The sequence below is a fragment of the Panthera tigris genome, chromosome D2 (genome assembly GCF_018350195.1).
Source record: "Panthera tigris isolate Pti1 chromosome D2, P.tigris_Pti1_mat1.1, whole genome shotgun sequence".
NCBI classification, from domain to species: domain Eukaryota; kingdom Metazoa; phylum Chordata; class Mammalia; order Carnivora; family Felidae; genus Panthera; species Panthera tigris.
Genome location: NC_056670.1, coordinates 71,593,621 through 71,609,107, shown reverse-complemented (window position 1 = coordinate 71,609,107; position 15,487 = coordinate 71,593,621). Strand labels below are relative to the sequence as shown.

The 15,487-nt window shown below is 34.2% G+C and overlaps 1 protein-coding gene and 1 pseudogene across 4 annotated transcripts in view; both read right to left on the bottom strand.

Annotated features, from left to right (window-relative positions):
- Window positions 1-14,026, bottom strand: part of LOC102967319 — a 37,158-nt pseudogene extending 23,132 nt beyond the window's left edge.
- Window positions 1-15,487, bottom strand: part of ATRNL1 (attractin like 1) — a 757,637-nt gene that overhangs the window by 214,714 nt on the left and 527,436 nt on the right. The window lies entirely within an intron of this gene.

Below are 15,487 nucleotides of genomic sequence, written 5' to 3'. Positions count from 1 at the left end.
ATTTAATTATGCTTTGTAATTTTAAGACATTTTTATGGTTCCAGGGTCAGATCTACAAAACAAAGTACACTTCAGTATACTATCCATCCTTGTTCCCTTCACGCTATTCCCTTTTCCTCCCTATCAATAACCAGCAAACATACATACATGCCCTTTAATTTTTAAAAGAAAACATGTGTGCATTTATATATACTTATATTCTCCTCCTTATTAGCTAAATAGTAAGATACTAAATATACATCTATTCTACCTTGCTACTTGCACTTAACAATATTGCCTGAGATCATTTCATAGGAAAATATGGGAACACTATTTTTAATGACTGAATAGTACAATGTTGTATCACACTTAATTCAACCACTCCACTATTGATGGATATATGGACTGTTACCAGTCATTTTTGCTATTACAAATAGTGCTGCAATAGCTTCCTGCATATTTTTTCATGTTTTTGACAGTGGCAGAGAAGGGTTTGCAAGATCGAAGGGTAAGTATATACATATAAATATAGCAAAATTATCCTCCAAAGCCACTATACAATTTCCATACCCCAAAAGATATGAAAGTGCCTGTTTGCTCACAACCTTCCTCTTAGAGAACTGTATTTATTGGCTATTGATACAGTAACAAGTTACTACAAATGTAGTAGATTAAAATAATATAAATTTATTACCTTATGGTTCTGGAAATCAGAAGTCAAAAAATAAGTCTCACTGGGCTAAAATCAAGATGTCAGCAGGACTGTATCCCTTCCAGAGGCTCCAGAGAATTTGTTTCCTTGTCTTTTCCATTTCAAGAACTCTCCACATTCCTTGCTTTGTGGTCTCTTTCTGTTTTGAAAGCCAGAAATCACCTCTCTGACCTTTCTTTCCCTCATCCCATTCCTCTGACTGACTCTGTTGCCTCTTCTTTCACTAATAAGGTAAAGATCTTTGTAATTACATTAAGTCTGTTTGGATAATCCAGAGTCATCTTCGAATCTCCTAATCCTCAATTTGATCATATCTACAAAGTCCCTTTTGCCATGTGACGCTGGGAATTATGATGTAGACACCTTCGGAGTCAATATTCTACCTACCACAAGTATGTTGTCAATCTTTCAGATTTTTTACAATCTTACTGACAATCAATGATGATCTCAGTTCATTTTAATAACATTTTTTATTATGAGTAAATTTGAACATATCTTCCCACGTTCTGTGCCTTCTGAATTTTTTTCCCCTGTGAGCTGTTTATATCTTTTGCCCGTTTTTTGTAGAGTTGTTGGATTTTTATTTCCCTTTCATTTTTTTATTTTTATTTCTGTATTCTGAGAGAGAGGGAGAGGGAACATGTACACATGAGCAGGGAAGGGGCAGAGAGAGAAGGAGAGAGAGAATCTCATGCAGGCTCCAGACTCTCATGCAAGCTCCAGAGCTTGACGTGGGGTTCAGACTCATGAGCTGTAAGATCATGACCTGAGCCAAAATCAAGAGTTGGATGCTTAACTGACTGAGTCAACCAGGAGCCCCTCCCTTTAATTTTAAAAGTTCTTTATGTTCTAGGTATATCAGCCCTCTGTCCATGATATAAACTTCAAATATTTTCACATATTTTATTTTACCTTTTAAGATTGGGGGCCATGGACAATTTTTAATATTTCTTATAAAGTCACTTTATTAATCTTTTCCTTTGTTGCTTCTATATTTTGAGTCATAGGAAATTTTTGGCCACTCTGAGGCTATAGAGCAATTCACCTTTGTTTTTTTTCTAGTAATATATGCCATTTACTGAGAAGCCCATTTTTCCACACTGATTCATATGCGCCACTTTCTATATGCTAAATTTCCATAGATCTATATCTATATTTTTAATTCTATTTTTTATCTTTCTTTCTATTATATCTCTTCCCAATATAATAATTACTTGTACTTGGAAAACAGTCCACCAACAACAAGTCAATTAAAATCAATGACTGAAATTAGAGTATTAGTATTATTACTCACTTTTATTTCCCTAGTGTCTGTCAGTGTTTCTTGCACCATGATGATAATCAATAAATCATTACTTTAAATGTATCAATGAAAATCTTGGACAGTAAGTCTGTTAGAATACTGTATGTTTGGATAGCAAACATGTTTGAGTTTGCCATCTAGATGCAGCAAACCTTATCTGACCCAACAAAAACTGAATGATGGGCAGAGAGGGTATTTCTGACCTGTATTATATAAATGAGGAACTTAAAGCTCAGAAACGTCTAAGTTACTTTCTGGAGGTCACGTACACATAAGTAAAAAGTAGAACTAAAACTGAAATTAAGTTTTCTGACTTCAAACTTAATGTTCTTAGTGTTGGAGGTAAAATGATTACACTATTGGTCTTGATTTCATTCCTCTTTATTTCTCTTTCAATTCTAAAAAAACATTCATCTGAGAGATGTACATGTTACTAAGGTCTAAAACCGATTAATAATGAGCTGAACAAGCTATTCTCCACCAAAAGGAATGCATGAGAGCTGAAATACCATTTTCAAAATCTCAGTCTTAAACATCATTTTAAGAGGGATAATACTAATTACAAGTCTGAAGGTGATAATTTGGTTTAAAAAACATAGTTTTTTATTCAACACTGCAACTGTTTATCTGTCTTTTACCATTTCTATACTTCACTTTTTTATTGTGTATGAAGACTAATTTTTATATATATGAATCTATATGTTAAGATTGTTTTTAACAGGACAAAAATAAGTGATCAAGAAGAAAAACAGCTTTCCTTATTTTGGAATTGTTGGTTCATTGTTTCCAGTGATAAAGAAGGAAAGAAAATAAAATAAGTATGATAAAAAACAGATATGAAATATTAAGAATATGGTCGAAATCCACTATGTTCTTACATTTAAAAAGTGTAAGATCTGTTAAGCAAAGTTTCTCCACTAATATGGTACTATATTTTAGTTTGTTACACAACATATTAACTAGCTGATTAATTTAAGAACATCGACTTTGCCTTTGAGATCTGTGGTTCACCTTGAAAGATTTTCTGTAATATTTGTAATTTAAATCAGTTTCATTTTTTATTATATTTAAAATCATCATAGATGCTAATAAATTACCTTATACATTTTATTGTTACTCTATAATTCTATCATTTAAATATGTATTATGTAAGCTAAAATATATTTGCATTTAATAAATGAACATTCTGAATCTAGATGGAATGCTCATTTCCAGAATTAAGGTTCCTAAGGGATAAAATGAAATTTCTGCTTGTGGAAGCTAAACATAATGCTGTATAATCGATTGGTTCACTTAAAGGCATCGGCCATGCTCCCTGTGATGATAGATTAAGTAAATATGAGAGTCGACAGCGCAAACATTATGAGTATTTTACAGCATATTGTAGTAAGGACTATGAAAATTGGTCCTGCTCTAGAGCAAGCAATATGGGTGGAAATGCTTTATTAGAAATATATTTATAAGGGAATTGAGAAAAAATGCTTATATTAATTATATAATTGTTAAATAAATGGTGATATATGGGGTGAATTAAAACCAAAAGAACCTAGGCTTTTCCAGAAGCAGAAAAGAGTTCCAAACCTCTAAAAATAGCCAAAATTATCATATAGGCTTATTCTTTATGCAAAGAAAAATCTGCATTTGCACATGAAATGTGAAAATTCAAAGTGAACAAGAAGAAACTATAATCCCTAACAATTTACAACAGGAAGACAAAAATGATGCAGCCGATGACTAACACTAAACACTAAGTGGATTATAAATCAGATGAGCAGGATGCCCTCTTATCCTTCCTTAATTGTATAAAACAGCCTTGAAGCTTCAGGATAGGGAACTGTGCTGCCAGGCAGCTTGCCTAGGCATAGGATTCTGTGTTAAACCACACCAGGAGCACCTTGATAACACTGTACTGTCCACAACTCACAGGTTTGACCAACAAAGTTAGTAGGACAGCTAGCATAGGAGTGCTTGCAGGTTTAGGGGCGAGCTATCAGTAAACAGATAAAATAAATAGCTATCAATGGAGACTTTTTTCTTCTGATCTTACTGTATACTGTGCATACAGAGATATGCACAAGTCCCTTCTTTCTCTACCACTGTAAAGTCAAAAACAAGGGCATGTGTAATACAACACATACAATGATACCGCACTTGAGTCATATTTATTACATGTCTTGGTTAAAATCAGACCCCCCAGTAACCACTGGATGATCTTCAAGTAATTTGAATCTATTCCCAACGTTACCACTGAGTTACTGATCCAGTTTTCACACCTGCAAGACCAACATCTTGATTCTCTTTCTTATGTTAACAAAGATGAGGTAAGAACACGTAAGATGAAATGCTTTCGACTATTTGGGAAAATGAAGCACTACAGACATGGAAGGTATTCGAACTGCAGCTGAAAGATCCACAGGATCATCATCCGAATACCAGTCTGGGAAATGAATAAAAACGAATTTGAACCCAAGGCTGTTATCAGTGGAGGACGACATGACACAGTAAGAAAAGGCTATAGGCTGTATTTTCTTTCCTTTCTATCTGTGATAACTATGTTCCTTATCAAAGTGAATACCAACTCCTACTTCTCATTAAGGCTGTCATGTTTTTCACAGTCTCATCTGCCTTATAATTGAAATTCTTATTTTAACAGCATTATCTTAATGTTATTGCTAGCTATGGAATGTCTTGTGAAGAGAGCAACATTAAAGTTAATTTGGCCCTACATCTTTGGTAATGGATACTGTCTGGAACATAATAAACTACAGAGACTCATACTTGGACTGAAATATGTCAAGGTTACTTCCCCAATTATTGTAGTTAGTCATAGGTGGTCCCTAACATGGTTGCTTATCATGCCTCACATCTGACTAATCTCACATTGCTCACGGTCTTTTTTGTTAGAGTGGCAAAAATCAGGATTCCTAATGATGTGAAGTTCCTTTTTCTTTTTTATTCTTAATTAAAATGGGTTATGTACTTCATTTGAGAAATGAAGAAATGAGAAAAATTAGATCGGTACTATAATAGGAATTAGGAAAGTATCCTAGGATTATACTCAATGTATAATTTTAAAAATATAATATACTAAGTAAAAAAATACATCAAATGGCCTATATTGTTAACTTTAGTAGCACCTTTAATTAAGCAAAATCTGCAGTTGTTTTAATTTGAGGTCTATACAACGCTATTAAAGAAACTATATATACAATATGCCAATGAAACAAAACAATTTCACTTAATGAGTTTTTATTTCTATTCACGTATGGTGATTTCCCATTGCTTATTGAATAAATGCCTGTAATAATATAACTAGCAAATACTTTACATATAAATAGGTCAAACCAAAAAAAAAAAAAACTAGTAAAACCTTAGAGATAAATACTAGAAATTAATTTTTAAAATTTAAACATTTTAAACAGTTATTTTTAATGCTAATATGATAAATCAAGAACTCAGAGATTAAATTAAAATTTAATCTTTGGTGCCTGGGATTCGGCTTCAAAATAATCACTAGTGGGGTTTGGGGGAAGAGAGGATAGAGCTGAAACAAGATCGGCCATGAGTCACCACTTGCTAATGCTAAGCGATATGATTCATTTTTCTATTTCTCTGTATGCTTAATTTTTTTATTATAAGTGTTAAAAATTAATCTTCGATATTAATATTTTATTTTGTATTTAATAGAGTTATTTCACTAAAGAGGGCCTCACAGGAAGCTAGAAAAATACAACTATTTTACAAAGCTATTTTTCTCAAAGTCACTTTCTGAATTCTTGTTTTATAGGCACATATTAGATATACCCTGCTTCCTGTCTTTTATTTCAGAATATCCCTCGTTAATGTCTATGCATCTATACGTCTATGGAAAAATAAACATTTACAGATATGCACCCCTACAAATGGGTAGGCAGGCCTCATCTATACGGAAAGAAATTTAGGTCTCCTTAAAATCAAATACAACAGTGACATACCACCACACACCTATTAGAATAAAAAAAATACAAAATAAAATCAACAATACCTGGTGCTGATAAAGATGCAGAGCATTGGGAACTTTTATACACTCCTGACAGGAACACAAATGGTACAGCCACTTTTGAAAATAATTAAATTTAAATATACTTTTGCCATATGACCCACAATTTTGCTGATATTTACCCAGGAAAAATAAAAACGTATTTCCATAGATAGAGCTGTATGCAAGTGTTAATGATAGCTTTATTCACAATAGCCCCATATTGGAAATAATCTAAATTATTTCTAATATAATATAATATAATATAATAATTTAATATAATCACCATCCCTTGGTGATTGGATAAACCAATTGTAGCGCATCCATATAATGGAATGCTACTTGGCAACAGAACAGATTACTGACACCTAAAATGACATGGATAGATCTTGAAGGCATGTGAAAGAAGCCAGATACCAAAGGCTACATAGTACATGTTTCCATTTATATGACTTTCTGGAAAAGGCAAAACCACAGCAACAAATCAGACCAGTGGTTGGCAGGGCTTTGGGGTAGAAGGATGGTACCAACTACAGAAGGGCATGAGGGAACTTTCTGTGGTGGTGAACACATTCTAATTTATTTTTTATTTTATTTTATTTTTTATTTTTTAATATATGAAATTTACTGTCAAATTGGTTTCCATACAACACCCAGTGCTCATCCCAAAAGGTGCCCTCCTCAATACCCATCACCCACCCTGCCCTCCCTCCCACCCCCCATCAACCCTCAGTTTGTTCTCAGTTTTTAACAGTCTCTTATGCTTTGGCTCTCTCCCACTCTAACCTCTTTTTTTTTTTTTTTTCTTTTCTTTCCTTCCCCTCCCCCATGGGTTTCTGTTATGTTTCTCAGGATCCACATAAGAGTGAAACCATATGGTATCTGTCTTTCTCTGTATGGCTTATTTCACTTAGCATCACACTCTCCAGTTCCATCCAACACATTCTAATTTAGATAGACGTGGTCTCAACATGGCTGTAAACATTTGTTAGAGCTGATGGAGTATGGATGAGGCTTTTGATTTTTATAATATACCTTTCTGTATTTTCCAAAGTTTCCATAATTAGAATTTTTGAATTTTCTAATCAGAAAGAAACTAACATTATTTAAAAAGTAATAATGTGTGTTATGACAACTATACTGCCTTGACGATTCAAGAATACATAGGATAGGAATTTCTAGACCACTGACTGTAGCATAAACATTTTCGTGTTGTCTGCAATGTCTCACATTGTGCACTGTACATTTTCAAAATTTTAAATTATTTATTAATTTTGCTGAATGAATGAGGCTATCAAAATTTAATGTACTTTGTTAAAATGTACTTCATTAACAGTTATATGGAACTGCTTGAAATTCAGTTTATATAAGATAAAATTATTTTATTTTTTAAATGTACTTTCTAAAAATTCCCAAAAGCATACACAAAGAAGTCATAATATATCATTTCAAAAAGAGAATCAAGGGCCACATATATATTACATACCTTAAAAATGCAATAATTTTGAAAAAGTGAATATTATAGCAAGAAACTATAAGACAAAAAATTACGTTGTGCTTGTGTAGGGGTACTGGGTAGGCATATGGCAATTCTCTGTGCTGTCCTCTTAATTTTGCTATGAACCCAAAACTGCTCTAAAAATATATTTTTAAAAGTATGTAGGTTTAGTAATACTCAGTATTTATTCACATAGAGTACATAATAATTTACATTTCCTTTTCCCCAGGACAAAAATATGTGTATATAAAATATGGATATGTATACAACATAGTGGTTAAACAACATTTTCCACTGTGGTTACCAAAAGATGTTTTGCCTGTTCATTCAAAATCATCTTTTCTTTTTTTTAATTTATTTTTTATTTTATTTTATTTTTTAATATGAAATTTATTGTCAAACTGGTTTCCATACAACACCTAGTGCTCATCCCAACAGGTGTCCTCCTCAATACCACCACCCACCCATCCCTCCTTCCCACCCCCCATAAACCCTCAGTTTGTTCTCAGTTTTTAGGAGTCTCTTATGTTTTGGCTCCCTCCATCTCTAACCATTTTTCAAAATCATCATCTTTTCTAAACAAAGTGTTTGATTTTTTTTTAAGGGTGGTATATTGTTTGTGTGTTTCTGTGTATTAAAGTAAAAGAAGTTGTAAAACAACTGAGTATTTAGAACACAGGTCTACCTAATTGAGAACAATGACTAAATAAGGCAAAATCAAGCAGTCCCAACTATTTTACAACTCAAATTTCTTTAAGATCTTAAACACTGAATTACTCCCACACCCCTAATTAAACTGTTATTCACGAGAGTAGAGTCTGTGCTCCTATATTCATTTCTGCATTCTCAAAGCTTGACACAGTAGAAGAAACACAGTAAACGTTAGATTAGCAAGAAAATAATGAATTAACAAATTAATCTCGGCTCTCTATTCCTTGAGCTATCCATATTGCCAGACACAGAATTTTGCCTTCACCATCGCCTTCTTACTCCCACTCACATCTAATTTAAAAGGGGTTCTCATACTAAAATCCCAGAATCCCTCACAAACTTGATTCTCTATTCACTTTGCCAGTATCTGACTCTGAGTGAACCCCACCCTTCTTTCCTCACTTCTGATTCTAGCTTTAAGGTCATTATAAGACAAAGTCATTGTCCTTATTGCATATGCTAAGTTCCTTTGGGTTTTTCTTGCTGCTCAGCAATCCTTTTTTTCATCTTAAGATACTGTATTTCATTCATTTCTTTCCTTATTCATACATCTCTTCTCTCCCTCCTCCTCCTTCTTTTTCTCTTCCTCCTTCTTCTCCTTCTTTCTCCTTTGCCTCTCTTTCTCCTTCTTCATCTATTTCTTCTCCTCTTCTTTCCCCCCCTCCTCCTCCTTCTTTACACTATTAGAATTAGTCACATTCTACCAAATAGGCAAGTTCTTACAGGATAAGGGAATTACAGAAACAAAAATAGAGGCAAGGATGTTGGGAGAGGATCAGGTTGTTTGAGTGAGATAACAAGAAATGATTGGATAGAAAGGAACAGACTGGATTGCTGTAGGTTATGGTACCTTATGCAAAGGAGTTTGAATTTTTACCATAAGAGATGATTCCTTGGAGAATTTTGAGCAGGGGGACATAAGCAGATTTGTACCCTAAAAAGATCACTTTGGTAGCACTGTGGAAAAAAGGCTGGAAGAGGGAGGCAGAGAAAGGCAGAGAGACCAATAAAGAGAGACACACAATACATTCAGGAAAAAGGTTTTGAAGGTTTGAAATTACAGCAGTAGCAGTAGGATGAAGTGATGATTTAAAATCTATTTTGGGTGTACAACTGACAGGGCTCCATGACTGATAGATGAAGAATAGGGTAGGACAAATCTTGGATAACTCCCAGTTTTCTGTCTTCACTTGCTATCGAGCCTCTCGTATAAGTGTTCTAAATCTCTTCTATTATTCTTTTTTTTAATGTTTATTTATTTATTTTTGAGAGAGAGAAAGCAAGCAAGTGGGGGAGGGACAGAAAGAGAGGAAGACTGAGAATCCCAAGCAGGCTCTGCTCTGACATTGCAGAGCCCTATGTGGGGCTCAAACCCACAAACTGCAAGATATAACCAAGAGTTGGCTGCCCAACTGACTTAGCCACCTGGACACCCCATTATCCTTAAATCTCACACTTATACCCATAGCGTACTCTCTGCAGGTGACCTTACTTCCAACATTACCACACATGCACACAAAAGATCATCATCAAAGGTAAACTTCTATCACATGAAACTGCTCAAATTCCCTTTAGTCTTTACTCACCATTTTCTTATCTCTCCCAAATAATTCTCTTACTTGTTTCTTTGATCCTCTCTCTGCTTTCACTTCTCCTCTGTGCTAACATACATTTTCCCCCCTTCAATAATTCTCCTAGAGGAACTTTCTCTTGGATCTGCCAGTTTCTTAAATTACCATCTCAACTCCTTCCTTCCTTTCAACATTATCAATGTGAAAATGGTAGTCTAGCCTTGTTGCATCCACTTTCTCATCTTCAACCAGCCTTTTTTGTCTGGTTTCTGCCATTCATTTGACTTTCTCAATAGTCACCAATGACTGCATAATTACCAGATTTCACCTCCCCTCCTCAGTTCCCACATTCTTTGACTGCGTATGAAATGGGTGGCATCTTTTCTCACTTCATCCCTTCTGGCATACCTTCTTTTTTTCAATTTGCGTCTTTCTCAAGCTGTCATTTGATACTTTGTTTCCTTCAATATGCCTCCAGCATTTTAATTATAGCAGTTTTCCTACACTCTGTCTTTGATTCTCTTTTCCCTTCTCACTCCCATTACTTCAAGTGTGTATGAAGAATTCCCAGCATTCTGACCTTTCCCTTTGTCCCAGTCTCGATTTCCATATTCAATTCATTGTTTAGTTCTATAAATTCTGCTTCTTCACAGTTTTCAATATATTTACTTTACATTTTGACAGCAACTAGTTAGGGGCTTAACTTGCTCACATGTTTCTCGTTCTCAGTCATTCTTCAAAACCAGTGATGCTACAAAATGCTCCCAGTATCATTTCTCTAAAATCAATCAGAAAATTCTGCTCAAAAATCTTGTGTGATCCTTGCCATCTCATTTAAATTGACTTTCATAATATCTTCTATCTTGATTCCCACAATTCCTTCTCCAGCAAGCTAATCCTGCCTTCCTACTGCTGCACACACATACAACACTCTTTCCTGTGTCTGCCTTTTGCTCTTACTGGTCCTGCAGTGTGGCGGTCTTTTTGCTCTTCACATTTCAAACCTACTCTTGTCTCTGTTTATTGACATTTTATCTACTTTCAAAGGCCAAGATCTTCCACCATAATCGCTCATGAAACATTTATCAACGTCCTGAGTTTTGAATTCTTTTTTTCCCTATTCTTTGTGTCTATTTTTCTTTTGGCATTAATCACACTGTATTTTTTATTAGACACATTTTTACATGTCTTATATTTCCTTTTGGTCTGTAAATTTCTGGAAGATAGAGACAATGGCTTTCCATATCCCTCTCCCTTACTGCTTTGCAGCAGTTAAGTTTGGTCAACATTTGTTGAACCAGTTTTTCACAGAATAGAGATTTTCTTTCTAAGATAAATTTTCCATCAGGAAATAGGGAAAAATGAAATAATGTTAATTTTGCTTTTGTTTTCTAAGATGCATTGGAGATAAAAAAAAAAGACCTTAAGAAATAATGACTCCTTCTCCATGAAAAATTGCACATACACCTTACCTATATGATATTTAGTCTGCCCATTTTTATATGACATAAATGGTTAATGCACAACCTTTCTTCATACACTAAAAATTAAAAGGGGCTTACAATAAACATGAACAAAATTATAAGGTTTAAGTATCAACAAAGGTGTTTTGTATGAATAGTATAGAATTATGGCCTTGTGTAAAAGGAAAATGTATATTAAGATTTGATGTAAGTTTTCAGATTTAATATCCTAAATTTTTACCTAGTTGCTATTTTATTTTCTAAGAAAGCAAAGTGTGAAAACGTGTACTTGGCCAAAGTATAACATTATTAGTTTCTCTGATTCTACATACAAAATATCTAGCACTACACTTCTAATATCTGAGATATCACTTTATGAGATTTCCATTTGATTTAACAGCATTTTATAGAGTTCTTACAGTCAGTTATTCCCTTGAGGATATAAACCTCATCAGATTATCTATCAATGGAAAGGAAGAGGAAATAAAGGTTAAATTAGTAACTGATTTTACATGAAATGTAAGCAAAAAATGTATTACAGAAACATAAATTTAACGTAATAAAAACTGTCATGGGGAACTACATCCTAATAAAATATTTAAAGAAAACTAAGAAAACAACCATTGCATACTTCCAGACACAAAAAAGTGCTTGAAGGTGACCTAAAAAGTTAGAATAAGGAGACAAAAGCATTATAATAAGCTTTTTGTTGTTATGAGTAATCAGTATTAAGATATTAATATTAGTTTTATGTTACTCATTAAACATTAATAGTTTAACATATATATTATAGTGAGTATTAAAAGTCTTTGACAGTACTCAAAAATACCGTACTGTGCATCACAGATTGTGGAATATTTTTGTTTGCAGTATATGTAATCTGCCCAATCTATTGAGCACATTTTTTTTAATGGGTCCAATGTTTTATGTAAGAGTAGGTGAAGGATGAGAATGGGGTTGGAAATTCAGTCTTTTTTACTCAGAGCTGGAAGACCACCCCCCAAGAATTGCTAAACTGCACTCACAACTTTCTAATAAATTATATTACAGCCTCACTTTGCATAGCCACTTCTAACTTGAAGGACTGCTCTATATAAATAATTTATGCTAGTATTGCTTTAACTGTGATATGACCATACCCTTGAGTGGTGTATTGCTCTGCTGAATGATAGCTAATATGAATACAGGGGCTCAGGGTTATAAGACTTTGTATTGGCCAATGTTTCTGTTTATCATATCAGCCACTAAGAGGTGAAAATGCATACCCTTTTGTTGTTGTTGTTCATCTTTACATTCTTCTCCATCATAGTTTATATTCATTTTAAATGATTAAGATGGGGCACCTGGGTGGCTCAGTCAGTTAAGCATCTGACTTTGGCTCAGGTCATGATCTCGCAGTCTATGAGTTCGAGCTCCGCGTTCGGGCTCTGTGCTGACAGCTCGGAGCCTGGAGTCTGCTTTGGATTCTGTGTCTCCCTCTCTCTCTGCCAGCTCACAGTGTCTCTCTCTCTCTCTCCCTCTCAAAAATAAATAAACATAAAAAAATTTTAAAAATCATTTTAAATGATTAAGAGAAGACAACCATAAAGTTTTAATGTCTCAACAAAAACTTTCATTTACAAATTTTTAATTTTGAAAATATATGAGAAATGTAAATGTATATACATTTAGCTTTGAACTCACTGAATTCTGTATGAAATACACTAGCAGTACTTTACTTATACATAGTTTACCTAGGGCATTTATAAAGCTATTTACTAAAAATTGTAAACAAATAACTTTTTCATGATTAAATAAATTCTGTCTTCTGATCATATTAAATTAGGACCATGCAGATTCCAATAATTTAAGTGTATATTCATACCATGTTGTTAGGCTCTATTCATATCATGTTAATTCTGAAGAATCACCTTCAAATCTTAATTCATGCTCCATTCATTCATGAAATTCAGGACATTCTGTTATGATTCCAAATCTTGTATTTCTAAAACAATTTTTGAAAACATCATCTGCTAAATGGTCTTGGTGATGAAAGGTCTTTCATAATTTTACAATAAAGATATAGGCAATTTGAAAAGACAACTGGGAATCCAGATCCTTCCATACTTTAAGAACTAAAGCTGTGCCTATAAAAATCTCCTATTTATTTTAAATATTTTTCTTGAAATAAGAAATACTCTATCTTCTAAAGCATTTGTTATGAGGAATATGAGAAGATGTGACCTTAACTCAGTTTCTTTCTATCACGAACTGAAAATAATCTCCCTCTTTAAGGTACGTGGCTCCTGGGACCTAAGAGTGACTACGTGCAAATAGGGCTTGTGGCCTGTAGAAGTTTTGGCTCAGGAAACTTGTGCCAGATGTTGCCCTCTTCGGACTGGGAAAGTTCATAGAAACGAGGATAAGGATTTTACAGATGTTTGGTCTGTAAAGATCTATAAAACACCGAGAGGAAAGTCCATATACTTCCTAAAAGAATACGCTTGGATTGTCCGGCCCTCCAAGGGCTAAAAAAAATAGCATAATCAGTGGTAGGAGTCCTTCCTGTTCCTGAGCCTTAGAAGTACAAGAAGGTCAATAAGGAATTGGTGGCTTGACTGCTTCTATACCACCAGCCCATGAACAAGTAGTGAGACCTCAGAGGTTGACAAAACTGGAGTCTCAAAATGATGACCTTTTAAAATAACAAGCGAATGACAGGGAAAGAGCCATCCAAACAAAGAGAACCTCTGTCCGGTAAAACAGAGCTGCTACAGAAGACAAACCGCCATGTTGAGTAAGGTCTTCCCACCCTAAAATAACCAAATTCTTAATACTTTTTAACGCATTCCTGACATTACAGGCAGTAAGGGAGTTGTCCAAGGCAACCAGTCAAAACTGGAAAGGAGAGTAGTAGAGCAGCAAGCAAAGGATAAAGCGGGGCGGCCCTGAGGACAAATGCTAATCTAAGTAACCCAAAAGATAAGAAAGCTGAGCTTGAGATTCCTGCACTACGCCAGGGACCCTGGGAGAAGTGGGTAAAGAATTATGGCAAGCCCTCGGTTTCTGGCAGAAGCAATCTTCTTTGGAGGAAAGCATTCTTTATTTAGGCCAATAGAAAACCCCAGATTAAGATCCAACAAAGAGGAGCTCACAAAGACCGCCAAATACACAAGGAAATATGCCAGAATGGGTGAGAGCCAACAGAAATAAGCAATAGATTTAGGTTTCCAAGGATTTCAGAGAGTGGAATGATCAGATATAAAATAAAAATAATTATGTTTGGAATGACATATGATATAATAAAAACTAGCAAGAAAAGAGACTTTCAAAAACTGCTAAGCATCTTCAAAAAAGAACAAAACAGAACTTTTAAAAATGAAAAAAAAGAAGGTATTGAAAGTAATACAATGGATAGGGCAGAAAGCAAGTTATATATTGCCTAACAAAAAAATGTGTGAGTTGGAATAAGGCCCTGAGGAAGTAAGTCAAAAGAAACACAGAGAAGGTGATGGAAAAAACACCTGAGAGGTTAAGAGATATTGCAGATAGGATGAGAAAGGCCAACATGCATATAATCAGAATCTTGTTGGGAGAACAGAGAAAATGAGGGAGAAGAAAATTCAAAGGGATAATAAGTGTGAATTTTTAGAAGTAAACAAAGATTTGAATCCTCAGACATAGAAACACAAAATATGCCAAGTGGCATAAATACAAGTAAATTCATGTTAGGAAAATCATGGTAAAACTGCAGAATACCAGAGACAAAAGCCATTGGAAAGATGGGCTAGATTAGCTGCAAAGGAATGGTAACAATACTGTTAGAAGACTTCTCAGTTGTGACATTGGAAGCCAAATGCGAGAACAATTTTCAAATAAACGAAATGTGCAAGTATGTCCCTCCCATTGCAAATCAACTAGATGCTTGACAAGGTATATTTTTAAAACATTTCTTAGAGTGTAAGTAATTAGGGAAAACTGAAAAGGGGAGCAGTAAGCAGCAAACTAAACGATTTTATTATCAAACGACATGTGGTAAAGGAATTTCTAAAGGCAAGTCATGGGACAAAGCAAACATTTTGGAAGCAAGCTCTGAATGCAAAGAAAAACAGTGAGAAAAGAAATTGTAAATATGTTAGTAAATTTAAACACATATTGATCATGTAAAGCAACAACGTCAATAATAATGTTTAATTCAACTAGTGACAAACTCAGAACTACAAAAAAACTGCGTCACATAAGATTCAAACTGT